This window comes from Balaenoptera acutorostrata, chromosome 5, assembly GCF_949987535.1.
Source record: "Balaenoptera acutorostrata chromosome 5, mBalAcu1.1, whole genome shotgun sequence".
NCBI lineage: Eukaryota > Metazoa > Chordata > Mammalia > Artiodactyla > Balaenopteridae > Balaenoptera > Balaenoptera acutorostrata.
This window is the reverse complement of record NC_080068.1, coordinates 109,627,030-109,639,550: the sequence shown is the minus strand read 5'-3', so window position 1 is coordinate 109,639,550 and position 12,521 is coordinate 109,627,030. Positions and strand designations below refer to the sequence as shown.

The 12,521-nt window shown below is 35.3% G+C and overlaps 1 protein-coding gene across 3 annotated transcripts in view; it reads right to left on the bottom strand.

Moving 5' to 3' along the window:
* The window catches only part of TET2 (tet methylcytosine dioxygenase 2), a 135,819-nt gene that overhangs the window by 121,819 nt on the left and 1,479 nt on the right, over positions 1-12,521 (bottom strand). The window lies entirely within an intron of this gene.

Here is a 12,521-nt window from a genome sequence, read left to right as displayed (position 1 = left end):
AGAGCGTCTCTAAAGTTTTTGTTTTTTGCCAATAACAGTCTATGATTCTGTTTGAAAATGAACTACATTTTTGCAAATCTGACAAATGCTTTATTGAAATGTTGAAGCAAAGGTGGTGGAAATCCAGGTGGCAATATCTTACAAGTAGCTGGAGATGTCTCTAGTTTACATAGCTAGATCTAAAATATAAAAACATACTCAAAAACACACATACATGCACACAGAATCTCTAACCCACAGTCCAGAAAAATCTGTTAAAAGTTCAAAGAGAGATGGATAAAAAAAAAGTCCTGGATAATTTGTTACAAGTAGGAAAGAGTTTGAAACAAATCTTTTAAATGTTCATAGTTTGTAATAGAGCACTTATTCACTGAAAACTCTATATTCTCCTTATTTATAACATGTTTTCCCCTCACCCTTTTAGGCACTTTTCCATGTTTAAATATACTAGCTTGGTATTTAGTTGTATGGATACCACCACCTTACCATTATTACATATTTTCCAAAATTACCGCTCACATTTTTCCCCCCTTTATCATGATTCTACCAGATAAGAAGGGGGTTTTCCCCTGTATTGTTGTAGATATAAAGCTCTTAAACAAAGTCATGCTATACAAACATATTCAGTGATTTTGAAAAGCATTTTTATATGTGGTAGGATTGGCATATTTTCACAAATAAAACAGAAATAATGGGTGAGAAACAATTTTAAAACCAGAGAAAATGCCAGCTCTAGCTCCAATTGTCTGTTCCCATGCAGGTATGTAGTAATACTATTAGAGCTGGTTAAGTTGCCATAAAAGCTTCCAAAAGAGTCTGAGTCAGCTTGGTTACCAAAGAGATTGACACTCTTAAGAGCTTTGTCACCTCCAGTCCTTGGGTACTAAAGCACTTACTCACTTGTCCGAGTTAAAAGCGACTATTTTAAGTTCAAAGTAGAAAGCTCCCTTTGGGTGGTAATGACAGTTTAAAATAAACAGTTTGGGGGTTGGAGGGAAAGCCTGCTTTAAGCATCTACTCTATTTCCCCTCCAGGCAAGTTTTACTACAATCAGGGCTTTCTTATTCTCTATCAGTATTCATGACCTAGGTCATCAAACAGTTTGTAAGATACAGACCACCCCTTCCCCCACTGTTACATCACTGGTGTTCAGAATTCTGGAACTGTGTGTGTAAACATTAAAGCCATGTGCGCTTGACCACATGGGAAGGCGTCAGGATGACCTAGGACTCCTACGCAAGAGGGAACACCCTGGCGCAAATCTTAACATCACCAAGCCAGCTGTTTGTTTTTATGTGTGAGTGCCTATGCGACTCCTCAACAGTCTTTTAAAGGGACCATATAAAAACAGTTTACATAAAAGACTCTGGGGATTTTGTGCACCCTCATGATATTTGGAAAAATGCATGGCATCAGTATTTTTAAATTTTATATTCATAGACAGAGAGTTTTATCATGGTTTGTTTAATTAACCATTTCCAGCAATGAGGACTTAACTCATATATCAAAAGTCCAAAACTTTTTGAGTGAGGGCACACACACATGCTCTCAATAGTAGCTGGAAAGAGAAAACAACCTAAAATTCCCACATTGCATCTTGATACATATCTTTCACATTCAGTCTACCATTTGGGTATTTTACAATACAGAGACAATTGTCAGTCAGTCTCATCTTTATGAAGGAAGCTCATCTTTTGAACAAATCAATGTTTATTGAATGCTTGCCACTTCAGGTGAAACAAAAACACAGTCAAATAGTTATATTTAATCCCTTTCCTAGAAAAAATGCATTAACTTACAGCCTTTATCAAATTCTGAGCACTTTCAGCTTATAACCATATATAATTTACTGTCCAATAAAGGCATAAGAAGAGGGGAAAATATTAATGTTCTAATACAGGGTAAGATCACCCTTGTGAAAGCTCAAGAGTGTTCAGACATGGTACTGCTCTTAGTAAGAAAGTATGTTCATAAGTAATTTCACACAAACTTTCACTGTTTGGGCCAAGGGTAATTAAGATAAATACACCATCTTCAGGCCAAAACAATGAAAAGCATGCAAATAAAACAATTTTTAATGCCCATAATCTAAATCCACTGTATCTTAATTCAACGTATTAGAAAAGTACAATAACTTATAACGTATTTAGTGGTTATAAGTTATATCTTTTCAAATCCAGAAGGAACCTGTACTCAGTAAGAAAAGATGAAAAATGTCTATCCTCAGATTTCATTGTGTTGGTTAAATGAGTCACTCTTTTGATAAAATTTCTTCTAAAAGTGAGCAGATACAGATGTTAAACATCTGAAACTTAAATTTCTAAATCTCATATGTAAATAATAGCTTTGGAGAGATAACCTCTAAATTATTCCAGATCTAAACTTCTCTTATACCAAACATTACTTGGTACTTCATTTATCTCTTGGAGAAAAAAAAAAAATCCTTTATTTTTAAAAGTTAAGCAAATTCCTTCCATTTACAGTACCACATTTCAAAGATTCTGATCTTTCCTCGTTTTAGAAAGATAGTGTAATTAGAAAAAAATATATTCTATGAAAGAAGAGTTCAAAGAGCCCAACTTTTAAAGTAACTACAAGTTCATTTTTTGATTTAATTTCAATTCTTCATTAGGCTAGAAGGTTTCTATTTTTGGATAATCAATGATGACATCCATCTAAAATTATCCTAAGATGCAATACAAAAAGAACTCAAAATTTACTCATATTTTAAATATTCCAACCAGTCAATTTGCAATTTACAATGAAAAAAAGCATCAGGAAACATATACGAGACACATAGGAGTAGACATAAATTCTTGGTGCTTTAATTTATTAACTTGAGACTTTTTAAAAAATTGATAAATATATATGAAAAATTCTTAAGATCAATATGGAAAAGGAAGAACAGTTCCCTAAGTATAGAAATCTAATTTTTTTTTTAAACACCATGTCTTGATATGTAATTTAAAATGGAGAAGGGCTGAGGGAGGTGTGGGGGTAAGGAGGTGAAAAGGAAGCTGAGGAGGGATGGGGATGGTAATGCGGGACTGGATATGGAGGACGATCAAGCTATCATTTTCTTGAGTCTTCTGTGGCCAGAGTGTCTAGTTGGGCAAGTCAGTTTATGAATTCTCTTGCATCTGAAGGTGCTTACACATGAGAAAATAAACTTAAAAAAAAAAAAAAAAAGCATTTGTGAGACTGGGTGGCAGGCATGTGCACTTCAGTCACAAGTGGCACTGTAAATTACAACCAAAACCAAGGCACAATTTGCTCACATTTTGCAAATATCACAAAAACAGTTTGTCATAACTGGTTCTGTTTGTTGCAGGAGGAAAAAAAAAAGAGTAATTCTATATTAAGGCACAGCCTTTGAGGCTTTGGTAGGAAAACTGCATATTGGGTGGATCCTGACCTAGACACCTTGATCTTTGATTCATGACCCCATCAGAGCCAGACAAGGGCTCCCTGACTATGAATTAAACTGTTTGATTCCTCTGCGCGCAGGGACACACAAAGCCTGTACTCTCAGCTGTTACATAAGAGGCTCTGGAATCCCTGGATGGTGTTTGTAAATAGCGCTGCCATGCGCATGGAACCCACGTGTCAAATGTTGACGTGACTGTGTGAAGTGTCAACAAGCTCCGAAGAGAAATCTCCTATTTCTTTTGGCCTAAAAAAAGAGCATGTGGGTGTCAAGGAATTATTTCCAGGGGAGATTTTTTTCTCTTCCCCCATCTCCCGCAAAAAAAAAAAAAAAAAAAAAAAAGTGGGAAGAAGAACTGGAGGAAATGACCAATCTCCATCACTTTTCTTCTTATGTAACTCCTGACCTGAGGACATGATCAGAATTAACTGCCTGTCTAATTAAATTTAGGGTAAGTTTTGTAATCTCAACAACGCATTCTGAATGCACTTTCTACCTCCTCTCATCCGACTTCTTGTTTTTCTTATTATGAGAGAGAGTATTACAACCACTAGAAGGACACTAAGCAGGCAAATAGTTTGCAAAGTAACAAATCTCCATCCAAATAAAATTACAATATGACCCTTTCAGAGGAAAGTATCCAATAGCTTTGTTTGGGTGAACAGAAACACAATTTAGTATTCTACCGTCTTATTTTAAATTTCACCCTCATGGACCCTAATTGTATCTTTTATCATGGGTTTGTGAACAGAAAACAAACTCCATTCCTTAAGGAGGCTAAATTCTTACCAATATTAGAGAAAACTGACAATGTCAACAACTAAGTTTTTTATCCCTAAATATGAAAAGTTGCCCATAATCTTCAGGATTACTTAAAGCACAGCAAATTATAACGATGTAAAAAAACTGATGCAAACTGTCAGTAGTAAATTAAACTGTGTTTTAAAAAATACACTGCCTTCAAAAAAAAATCTCAAGCATTTTTTTAGTCATTTTAAAATGCCATGTTCTATATCTTTTATATACTTGACACAAAATGTTTTTAAATTACATATTAAATGAGTTGCTGTCTATAAAATGTCCTACTTGAAAAGTATCACATTTAAGAGTAAACAGGTTAAGTTTCAAAACATTGAAAATTTAGTTCCCAAAGTTAACCAAATGTCCTTTCTAATTTTGATTTCCAGTAGACACACATAATTCATAGTCATTTAAAAAGGTAAGTTATTAGCAAAATGTCTACTAGCTTCATTTTCTGCCAATGTTTTTCTCCAAGCTATAATGTGGTAGACAATTCCAAAATTAAAAACCATTTAGGTGACTGGATTGGAATAAAGATAGATGAAATCTAGAATGAAAAGTTTAAAATATGTGCTTTCTTGCTGAAATGTACCTGCTTCTCTTTTTACAAAAACAAATAATGTATGTGTTGAGTATTTTTAGATTGGAAGATTTGTTCTTCCCTCATTTTTAAAATAGTTTTCCAGTTTTACTGAGAAATAATTGACATACATCACTGTATGTTCTTCCTTCATGTTTGAAAAGTACCCACTTATGGTATTTTTTCCTCTTATCAATTATATTTGATACATGAAAATATTAATATAAAGTGAATTAATGTTTTAATAACTGAATTCACTTTTTGAGATGCTCACTCCAATTTTATGATCAGACACTTTATTTGCACAAATGATTTCTTGTTCTGTTATGATGTATGCAGTAAGGCAAACAAAAAGCTAATAATCATCCAAACTAATTAGTGGGTGTTCAAAAGTAATCCTTTTAATGCAAAAATCATGAAAGGTTATAAAAGAGCTGACAGAACTTTATAGCCAATGGCAAATGTGAAAATTCTATAACTGCAAACAAAAATGGAAAAATTACTGAAAGAACAAACAGATTAAAAAATAAATTAATAGGAACAAGACAGTAGGTTACAGATGGAATCTGGGTATAGTATCATTGTATTATTTTTAGATTCTGGTGCTTTACTTTAGAATCAGCACAACTAATAATTAAGGTATTTTTTAATGGGTGTCTTTGTTTCTCAATGCAGGCAGGAAAGAAAAACAGGAGAAATAACTCAGAGATAGACCATGTTATATCCTCTGGACTTCACTATCATTATTTAAGCTTTTCTTCCTTTTACACTGCAAGACAAAAAAAAATCAATTCGAGGAGAAATATATAATAAAAACCCACCTTGAGAGTTGGGTGAATAGTTTCCATTAAAGTATAATCTGAACATAGAAACCAGATTTAATACTCTATCAAGAAAAAGACACGACTTGGTAAGGCAGGTTTTAGTAATGGCTAATAAAGCATGACAATAGTAATTAAAATTATCATTACTTTGTGACATCCACAAATTGTGACAAATCTCAAAATAGGAAAAGTAGCAAATGAAAAACATCAATACTATGTATGGCATATGTTCATGGGAGACCTACTGTCTATGCCTGACATGGGCAAGTCTGCTCTCTCTGAAGAGAGAAGTCCATCAGCAAAAATCCAGAGCCCACTGTTTTTCTTTTGAATACAGTGTATCTTTCAATAATAATTATTTATTAAAAGGTAAGCTAAAAATATTTTTTAAAAAATCAAAATATCCCTAATTTGAAAAGGTTTACAATTTTTGGAACCACATTAAATAAAGCAAAGATGGAGTACTACACTCAAATTCAGTGAGCAGCTTTTTGAATATTATAGAGATACTAGTAGGAAAATCTATTATCAGCTGAGGTGGTTCAAAAAGTGTTGCAAGAAACAAGAGATAGTAAAAGCAAATAAACTACTCATTTCTCCCATAAGGAAGACCAGACCTATATTCTACCTTATTGCTTTCCATAATAATCACTACATCAACTTCCTGATGGGTCAAAGGTTCTAACATGAGCGTCTAACTTGGGCCTGTCACAAATACACAACAAACATACAAGTAAATGCTATAATCATACTCTTAAAAGGTATATCTGGGTCATTTCTACAGCTATTCCTTGAAAAAGTAATGATTACAGCAATTACAAAAAGCCAAGACATGTCCTCATTGAGTACAATAACATGTGTACATTATTAAAGCTGAATGCTTCAAGATCATTGGCTTTCCCCCACATTGTTATCAGTCATGGCACCAAGCTATGGGATCCAATTAGCAGCATTCTAATCAGAATAAAAGGGAAAGGAATATTGCTTAACAAGAAGAATGTTTGGTATCTAGAATTACATAAAGTTAGAAATTCAAATAACGCCAACCCCAAGTAATTCACTGTGTGTGTTCAAAGTTATGTCCTAATTTCATAGGGTCTAGACCTAAAAATCTGCGCTCATTTTACCATTAACAGTCTGTAAAATTCTGTTGGTGTTTGTAAAGACTGTGGCTATATGTGGCGAAACATGGAGAGCCATCAACATTCTGATCCTAACTCTTTCCCACTTTGTCTTGGCATCACAAAGATGGCTGCAGACCAGTTTCTTTTCTTAACGCTATTTTACGTGTATATTGTTAATAATGCTGCTATGAATATTCAGATACAAGTTTTTGTGTAGACAGGTGCATGCATTTTAAGTCTCCTTTTATGACTTTCCCTATATAGCCCACGTTATAGCTACATTTTCATCATTAGTGGTAATGAGGCGGTATAGCATAATGGTCAAAAGACTGGCTCTAGAGACTGACTGGCTAAATTCATATCCTAGCTAAGCCACGTACTGGCTGTAGGAACTTGGGCAAGTTGTTTAATCTCACTGTGTATTAGTTTCTTCTCCAGAGATAGGGATAACAACACCACCTACCTCTCGAGTTGTGATGAGAATTAAATGATATAACTTGCAATGTCATAAAACATTAAAACACAAAATATTTTTAATGCAAAAGTATTTTAAGCAAAAAAAAACACCTTTTGAGTAAACAAAAACCTATATTCTGATGCACATTTTGATAAGACATGGTAGTACAATCACATGAGTGATGAAATAGAACTGTGTTAAACTTTTTTGTTTTTGGGGGAAAAAAAGGTTTAAAATTATCTGATCATGTGATAAAATGGTATAGAACTAAATATATACATACACAAGTATACAAGTCAAATGGGAAATCTGAGTAAGATTGGTAGACTGTATCAATGTCAGTCTCCTGACTGTGATATTATACTATAGTCTTGCAAAATGTTACCACTGGGGAAAATTGGGCAGAATGTTCATGTCCAATTATTATTATTTCATACAACTGCATATGAATCTACAGTTAGCTCAATAAAAATTTCAATTAAAAATATGTGATCCCTTGGGCTTCCCTGGTGGCGCAGTGGTTAAGAATCCGCCTGCCAATGCAGAGGACATGGGTTCGAGCCCTGGTCTGGGAAGATCCCACATGCCGTGAAGCAACTAAGCCCGTGCGCCACAACTACTGAGCCTGCGAGCCACACTACTGAAGCCCGCGTGCCTAGAGCCCGTGCTCCGCAACAAGAGAAGCCACCGCAATGAGAAGCCTGAGCACCGCAACGAAGAGCAGCCCCCGCTCACCGCAACTAGAGAAAGCCCGGGCGCAGCAACGAAAACCCAACACAGCCAAAAATAAATAAATAAACTAATTAATTAATTAATTTTTTTAAAAATAAAAATATGTGATCCCAGTATAAATTTACTAAACATCAATCAACTGTATGATTATAATGACTGGCTTTTATAGGACAACTGCCATAACCTGTAGAAGTTACATTTAAGGAAAAAGCACCATCGTTACTACCATCATCAGCAACACCAAGGCCTTTTACATTATTTTTCTTATGCATTTATTACAGATTACACATTTTCTAATTAAATGACATTTTTTTGCTACTTCTACATCATTTATTAAACCTTTTTTCCCCCTCAGCTTTTATTGAGAGTAACTGACATATGACATCATGTAAATTTAAAGTATACAATGCAATGATTTGTAATAGGTATATACTGGGAAATGATTACCACAATAAGGTTACTTAACACATCCATGACCTCATATCATTATGATTTTTTGTGTGTGTGATGAAAACTTTTAAGATATACTCTCTTAGCAACTTTCAGGTATACAATACAGTAATGCTAAGTACAGTCACCATACTATGTGTTACAACCCAGAGCTTATTCATTTTATAACTGGAAATTGGTACCCTTTGACCACCTTCACCCCCTACCCCCGACCCCCAACTCATTAAATCTTGATTTAGTAGTATCCCACTAGATTCTATTATGGAATAAAAAGACATAGAAATCAGTCCTCCCTTCCAACAGACATAAATCTAACTTAAAAAAAACATTTACAGTATTTTTAGTGAAGTAACCAGTTAATTTTATGTCCCAAATTGTCCTTCAAAAATGCTTCATTCCAATTCATTCATCTTTTTATGTAATCCTCAGATTATTTGGAGCTTGATTTCAAGTCAGTCTGAGGAACAACCCTTAGTGAGTATAAGATATCGATCTCAAAATTCTTAAAACTGCAGGTAGGTTGACATTATCACTGAATTTAATTTTACACAAAATATTAAAAATCCACCTACCATCAATTTATACTTCTTGAAGCCTGGCACATTTAACTGCATTTCATGACAAGTGGAGAAAGCATAAATCGAAGCTGATAGAATTTACTATTTTGGAATGGGCAACCAAAATCCATTTTATTGAGAAAAGATTTCATGTCTATCTTAGGTATTTTCTGCAATGTACAACCTAGAATAAGACTAGTGCTGGAAATAGGCAGATACATACAATCCTTTTTGGCTTGCAGTCACAATGATTCAAGGTGTCTTGCTTTGCACTCTTCCCTCCAGGAACTCTTCTCTCCCACTACACACCAAACCAGCAGATGAACTGTATAACCTCCTTAAATAACGGCACAGCATTTACAAAGTTTTGGCAGTGAGTCAAAATAGAAATTGGAGATCTAGACCAAGTAAATACTGTACATTTGGCAAAATCATTTGTGGTTGTGTTCTTCAGCACGGTTTCCAAGATAACCACCAACTCTACTTGGCAACCTGACTCTCCCACAGTTAAGGCTCCAACTGTAAAGCTGGCTGGAGAGATATTTTCCTGCTACTGGCTTTGGTGCCATTACTACTCTTAAGAACTACTGTGCAATGATGGCATAATAGTTGAGAAAATGTTATTTTGATGAACCAAAACTGACAGCTAGCTGGTCCAAAGTTTTAACCTGTCCCCATGACAGGAAACAATTAGAGTAAAACAGTCTACATGGTTGTTTACAAAACAAAGAAGACTCCCTCTAGTAATTGAAGATTGCTAAGACTATTAAAGTCTATTAAGCAATGATAACATCAACAACAAAGACAACAATTAAACTTGTAGAGGCAATTAGGGCATTAAAAAAAAGCAGATTTAACATTTTCTAAGTATTAAACATTCTAAAATGTCAAACATCCATAGCTTTTGAGAACATTTTATTTCAAACTAATTTCTTAAGAATTCATATGAATTTACTAACTTGGATTTGGTGCAGTATGAAAACTAGAGTTTCTGCCAGGTGTGTCTGTGAATCATAAGAAGAACTTCTTAATGAGATAAACAAATAAGGAAAGATTGGGCTGGCCAAAAAGTTCATTCAGGTTTTCCAGTAACATCTTACAAAAACCCAAACGAACTTTTTGGCCAACCCAATACATTTCAGTAGTGACATTTGGCTTACAACACTGTGTATGGGTGCAGCCTTGGAGAAATTGATAGAGAAATTCTAACTGAAACAAGCGAAACCAAAACATTAACTCCACTCTGTTACCTAATACAAGTCTAGTGCCCAAACAGAACTTTGGAAGTCTGTCATAACAACTCCCAGGCAGGTGCATTTCAGTTGTTCTGGAAGTGATGTTGACCTGCCAATGTCTAGGTCCATGCGCCATTGAATCAGAATCCTACCAATCCCTCTGGCTCCTGGCATGGACCAACACAATACCAAATCTAATTAGAGCCATAAGAAGAGTTTGGTAAATGTGTGAATTTAAACAAGGCAAGAGACTTCCCTCATTCCAAGTTAATTTCTCATTAACCATTAGTTCAATTTAAAAAATAAGCAGGGGACTTCCCTGGTGGCGCAGTGGTTAAGAATCCATCTGCCAGCACAGGGGACACGGGTTCGAGCCCTGGTTTGGGAAGATCCCACAAGCCGTGGAGCAACTAAGCTCGTGCGCCGCAACTACTGAGCCTGTGCTCTAGAGCCCACGAACCACAACTACTGAGCCTGCATGCCACAGCTACTGAAGCCCGCGTGCCTAGAGCCCGTGCTCCGCAACAAGAGAAGCCATCTCAAGAAGCCTGCGCACTGCAACAGAGTAGCCCCCGCTCACCGCAACTAGAGAAAAGCCCGCGTGCAGCAACAAAGACCCAACACAGCCAAAAATAAATAAATAAATGAATAAATTTATAACAAATAAGCAGGGCTTCCCTGGTGGCACAGTGGTTAAGAATCCGCCTGCCAATGCAGTGGACAGGGGTTCGATCCCTGGTCCAGGAAGATTCCATATGCCGCGGAGCAACTAAGCCCCTGAGCCACAACTACTGAGCCTGCACTCTAGAGGCCGTGAGCCACAACTACTGAAGCCCGTGTGCACAACTACTGAAGCCTGTGCGCCTAGAGCCTGTGCTCTGCAACAAGAGAAACCACTGCACTGAGAAGCGTGCGCACCACAAGGAAGAGTAGCCCCCACTCGCCGCAACTAGAGAAAGCCCGTGCGCAGCAACCAAGACCTATCGCAGACATACATACATACATGCATACATAAAGAAATAAATGAATGAATGAAATTTTTGGAGAATCCAGGTAGTATTGACTCTCACAAATATGGCAAATGAAAAGCTGAGGTTATGTCTTTCATTGTAAAGTATCCCATATAATTAAAATAATTTTTCTAGTAAAGGAAAAAGTAATATTTTCTTGTTTTGGTGAATAATATGCACATCTCCTCCTTATAATCATTGAAGCCCCTCATACAATATTAATTAGCAGCTATTTTCAGAAAAGAGTCTAAATTGGATGCTGGGAAAGAACAAGCTTTCATGGTCACAATCAAAATTATTAATCAATGTAGATATCCTTATTTATCAATGTGATATATCTATTATTAGTTGAATAGCCTTAAGACAGTATATACAACATCTGAAAAGTCCCCCAAAAGTAGTTATATACCACTGTTAGCAAAAGAAATTACTTATTTTAAATTCTGAATTGCTGGAATAATTAACCACAGTTTTCTCAACAAACAGTAAGCATTTATGCTAAATTCCTAAGTGTTTTCTTTATTATTTAGGACAAATAAGAACTAACCAAATGAGCTGTTTGTATTCCACAGAGATGAGTAATATGTCTCCCTTGTAATCATGCCTCCAATATCAATGATTAAAGTAAACTTAACTGCTTTTCCAGAGATCAAAAGACAAGGAGTTACAAAGTGAACTACTGAGGACAAATAGTTTTGGAAATCCGATTTATGGAGTAATGTCCATTACTGTGCTTTTCCCTCTGTCCATCTTTTAATCATGTCCATGCCTTCTAAACTTGTTTGACTTCCCAATCTTTCCCTAACACTTTTCTGCTTGACAACATTTAAAATATCAGTATTTATTGTGTCGAAATTTATATTCTACTTCAAACCTATTATTACAAAACACACAGGCAAACATGGAAAAGAATATAACTCCCCTCCAGTATTACAACTTTTCATTAAAATGCAAATATAATGATTTTCATTAGCCAGGCAACAATACCCACAGTCTTAAATCAAACCCAACCCAACCCAACCCAATTATCTTTTCTATGTACATTCCAACTGTCCCTAAGATATACTCTTCCTCTTGTGTTGGATCATTTGTTGATGAATATTTTTAGATTTGTATTTGCCATTATTTTCCCTGATTGGAGAGGGAAAAGCACAATGTGTGACTCGAGATTTTAAATTTTGGATATATCCTACTACCTAGACAGACAAATATAAAAATACTTCACTAAATTTTAAACAACTGGAAAATGATCCTTCTGCAATTCCTAAACACTACAAAAAGAAGGAAGAAAACTCAATGCAATTAAAAGTATGTCATGAGGGTA